Here is a 5,000-nt window from a genome sequence, read left to right on the forward strand (position 1 = left end):
CACCCGGGAGCGCTGCGCCAGATCGATCGGAGGAAGAGCAGGGGTGCATGTAGGGACTTGCCCAAGTACGGAGGCTGCAAACCCCTGTCGTCGGGAGATACGTGCCCACGAGTCCTGGAAGCGCGACTCGGGTACAGGCGCCCTTGCGGGGGGGTACTGGATGTGGAACAGCACTGGGGTCGAAGCCACAAAAGCATCCGCCCTCATGGAGCCTCTCCTCGGCCTAAAAATCCAGATTTTAGCCTTGACGGCGCCCCCATGTGGAGAACCAGGGCCCGCGGGGGGGTCTGGCCAGGCTCACTTCAACCCAGGAACACCTCTCTGACTTGGGATAGGCGACCGGCAAAAGTCCCCCCACGCAGCTGCGGAAGCCTGGGTTCAGCCAAGGTGCAGACCTCCAGCCGAACAGGGACTCATAGCCAAAACGCATACCCAGGCCTACGGAGGTGAAAACCAGCTTAAATGAGTCGAAATGTGTCGGGGCTGAGAGGTACCTCTCTCTCATATATTCTGCCGGTGGTGTGCAAAACTGGGTCTTTGCATGGAGTGTCACCCTATACCCACTTTAGGGACGCATGCAAAAAAGTGCCCGATCGCCTGGAACTGTCAGGCGGATTCGGCTCCCTGGAATTTCCTCATTCTGGTTCTTTTTCACTTTTTGTCTCTTTTGCGACATCTAGTGGGCAGGCTGCATTACTGCAACCGGGGACACCTCAAAACGCTTGGAACTGGGGAGCGGGCTCAATTTACAAACGTTTTGCGGGTCCTGGAAGTCAAAATTGTGACTTCTGAAAACGACTAAGTATCAAGGACTCATCGCGCGAATCGCTCTGGAACTGAAATCGGATGCGCGCACTGACATGCTCCCCTCTCTGGAAGTCTGACACAAGTTGAAAAATTTTCTAAGTCCCCAAAAATTTTTTTTTTCAACTTTTTTTCAATTTTCCCCCTGTGGGATATATATTTTACCCACACTTTTGGAGCCCTCCTGGGATGCCCTCTAACATACTAGAACCTCATTTTGTGGAAGTTTTCACAAAATTGTGAAATTTTCAAAAAAGTCAGAAATTTTGCAAAAACGACTAAGTATCAAGGACTCATCGCGCGAATCGCTCTGGAACTGAAATCGGATGCGCGCACTGACATGCTCCCCTCTCTGGAAGTCTGACACATGTGTGAAAATTTTCTAAGTCCCCAAAAATTTTTTTTTTCAACTTTTTTTCAATTTTCCCCCTGTGGGATATATATTTTACCCACACTTTTGGAGCCCTCCTGGGATGCCCTCTAACATACTAGAACCTCATTTTGTGGAAGTTTTCACAAAATTGTGAAATTTTCAAAAAGTCAGAAATTTTGCCAAAAACGACTAAGTATCAAGGACTCATCGCGCGAATCGCTCTGGAACTGAAATCGGATGCGCGCACTGACACGCTCCCCTGTCTGGAAGTCTGACAAAAGTTGAAAAATTTTCTAAGTCCCCAAAAATTTTTTTTTTCAACTTTTTTTCAATTTTCCCCCTGTGGGATATATATTTTACCCACACTTTTGGAGCCCTCCTGGGATGCCCTCTAACATACTAGAACCTCATTTTGTGGAAGTTTTCACAAAATTGTGAAATTTTCCAAAAAGTCAGAAATTTTGCAAAAACGACTAAGTATCAAGGACTCATCGCGCGAATCGCTCTGGAACTGAAATCGGATGCGCGCACTGACATGCTCCCCTCTCTGGAAGTCTGACACATGTGTGAAAATTTTCTAAGTCCCCAAAAATTTTTTTTTTCAACTTTTTTTCAATTTTCCCCCTGTGGGATATATATTTTACCCACACTTTTGGAGCCCTCCTGGGATGCCCTCTAACATACTAGAACCTCATTTTGTGGAAGTTTTCACAAAATTGTGAAATTTTCAAAAAGTCAGAAATTTTGCCAAAAACGACTAAGTATCAAGGACTCATCGCGCGAATCGCTCTGGAACTGAAATCGGATGCGCGCACTGACACGCTCCCCTGTCTGGAAGTCTGACAAAAGTTGAAAAATTTTCTAAGTCCCCAAAAATTTTTTTTTTCAACTTTTTTTCAATTTTCCCCCTGTGGGATATATATTTTACCCACACTTTTGGAGCCCTCCTGGGATGCCCTCTAACATACTAGAACCTCATTTTGTGGAAGTTTTCACAAAATTGTGAAATTTTCCAAAAAGTCAGAAATTTTGCAAAAACGACTAAGTATCAAGGACTCATCGCGCGAATCGCTCTGGAACTGAAATCGGATGCGCGCACTGACACGCTCCCCTGTCTGGAAGTCTGACAAAAGTTGAAAAATTTTCTAAGTCCCCAAAAATTTTTTTTTTCAACTTTTTTTCAATTTTCCCCCTGTGGGATATATATTTTACCCACACTTTTGGAGCCCTCCTGGGATGCCCTCTAACATACTAGAACCTCATTTTGTGGAAGTTTTCACAAAATTGTGAAATTTTCAAAAAAGTCAGAAATTTTGCAAAAACGACTAAGTATCAAGGACTCATCGCGCGAATCGCTCTGGAACTGAAATCGGATGCGCGCACTGACACGCTCCCCTGTCTGGAAGTCTGACAAAAGTTGAAAAATTTTCTAAGTCCCCAAAAATTTTTTTTTTCAACTTTTTTTCAATTTTCCCCCTGTGGGATATATATTTTACCCACACTTTTGGAGCCCTCCTGGGATGCCCTCTAACATACTAGAACCTCATTTTGTGGAAGTTTTCACAAAATTGTGAAATTTTCCAAAAAGTCAGAAATTTTGCAAAAACGACTAAGTATCAAGGACTCATCGCGCGAATCGCTCTGGAACTGAAATCGGATGCGCGCACTGACACGCTCCCCTGTCTGGAAGTCTGACAAAAGTTGAAAAATTTTCTAAGTCCCCAAAAATTTTTTTTTTCAACTTTTTTTCAATTTTCCCCCTGTGGGATATATATTTTACCCACACTTTTGGAGCCCTCCTGGGATGCCCTCTAACATACTAGAACCTCATTTTGTGGAAGTTTTCACAAAATTGTGAAATTTTCAAAAAGTCAGAAATTTTGCCAAAAACGACTAAGTATCAAGGACTCATCGCGCGAATCGCTCTGGAACTGAAATCGGATGCGCGCACTGACACGCTCCCCTGTCTGGAAGTCTGACACATGTGTGAAAATTTTCTAAGTCCCCAAAAATTTTTTTTTTCAACTTTTTTTCAATTTTCCCCCTGTGGGATATATATTTTACCCACACTTTTGGAGCCCTCCTGGGATGCCCTCTAACATACTAGAACCTCATTTTGTGGAAGTTTTCACAAAATTGTGAAATTTTCAAAAAGTCAGAAATTTTGCCAAAAACGACTAAGTATCAAGGACTCATCGCGCGAATCGCTCTGGAACTGAAATCGGATGCGCGCACTGACACGCTCCCCTGTCTGGAAGTCTGACAAAAGTTGAAAAATTTTCTAAGTCCCCAAAAATTTTTTTTTTCAACTTTTTTTCAATTTTCCCCCTGTGGGATATATATTTTACCCACACTTTTGGAGCCCTCCTGGGATGCCCTCTAACATACTAGAACCTCATTTTGTGGAAGTTTTCACAAAATTGTGAAATTTTCAAAAAAGTCAGAAATTTTGCAAAAACGACTAAGTATCAAGGACTCATCGCGCGAATCGCTCTGGAACTGAAATCGGATGCGCGCACTGACATGCTCCCCTCTCTGGAAGTCTGACACATGTGTGAAAATTTTCTAAGTCCCCAAAAATTTTTTTTTTCAACTTTTTTTCAATTTTCCCCCTGTGGGATATATATTTTACCCACACTTTTGGAGCCTTCCTGGGATGCCCTCTAACATACTAGAACCTCATTTTGTGGAAGTTTTCACAAAATTGTGAAATTTTCAAAAAGTCAGAAATTTTGCCAAAAACGACTAAGTATCAAGGACTCATCGCGCGAATCGCTCTGGAACTGAAATCGGATGCGCGCACTGACACGCTCCCCTGTCTGGAAGTCTGACACATGTGTGAAAATTTTCTAAGTCCCCAAAAATTTTTTTTTTCAACTTTTTTTCAATTTTCCCCCTGTGGGATATATATTTTACCCACACTTTTGGAGCCCTCCTGGGATGCCCTCTAACATACTAGAACCTCATTTTGTGGAAGTTTTCACAAAATTGTGAAATTTTCAAAAAGTCAGAAATTTTGCCAAAAACGACTAAGTATCAAGGACTCATCGCGCGAATCGCTCTGGAACTGAAATCGGATGCGCGCACTGACACGCTCCCCTGTCTGGAAGTCTGACAAAAGTTGAAAAATTTTCTAAGTCCCCAAAAATTTTTTTTTTCAACTTTTTTTCAATTTTCCCCCTGTGGGATATATATTTTACCCACACTTTTGGAGCCCTCCTGGGATGCCCTCTAACATACTAGAACCTCATTTTGTGGAAGTTTTCACAAAATTGTGAAATTTTCAAAAAAGTCAGAAATTTTGCAAAAACGACTAAGTATCAAGGACTCATCGCGCGAATCGCTCTGGAACTGAAATCGGATGCGCGCACTGACACGCTCCCCTGTCTGGAAGTCTGACAAAAGTTGAAAAATTTTCTAAGTCCCCAAAAATTTTTTTTTTCAACTTTTTTTCAATTTTCCCCCTGTGGGATATATATTTTACCCACACTTTTGGAGCCCTCCTGGGATGCCCTCTAACATACTAGAACCTCATTTTGTGGAAGTTTTCACAAAATTGTGAAATTTTCAAAAAAGTCAGAAATTTTGCAAAAACGACTAAGTATCAAGGACTCATCGCGCGAATCGCTCTGGAACTGAAATCGGATGCGCGCACTGACATGCTCCCCTCTCTGGAAGTCTGACACATGTGTGAAAATTTTCTAAGTCCCCAAAAATTTTTTTTTTCAACTTTTTTTCAATTTTCCCCCTGTGGGATATATATTTTACCCACACTTTTGGAGCCCTCCTGGGATGCCCTCTAACATACTAGAACCTCATTTTG

Source organism: Phyllobates terribilis, unplaced genomic scaffold (assembly GCF_046119375.1).
Source record: "Phyllobates terribilis strain yellow unplaced genomic scaffold, ASM4611937v1 Scaffold_3071__1_contigs__length_91735, whole genome shotgun sequence".
Lineage (NCBI taxonomy): Eukaryota > Metazoa > Chordata > Amphibia > Anura > Dendrobatidae > Phyllobates > Phyllobates terribilis.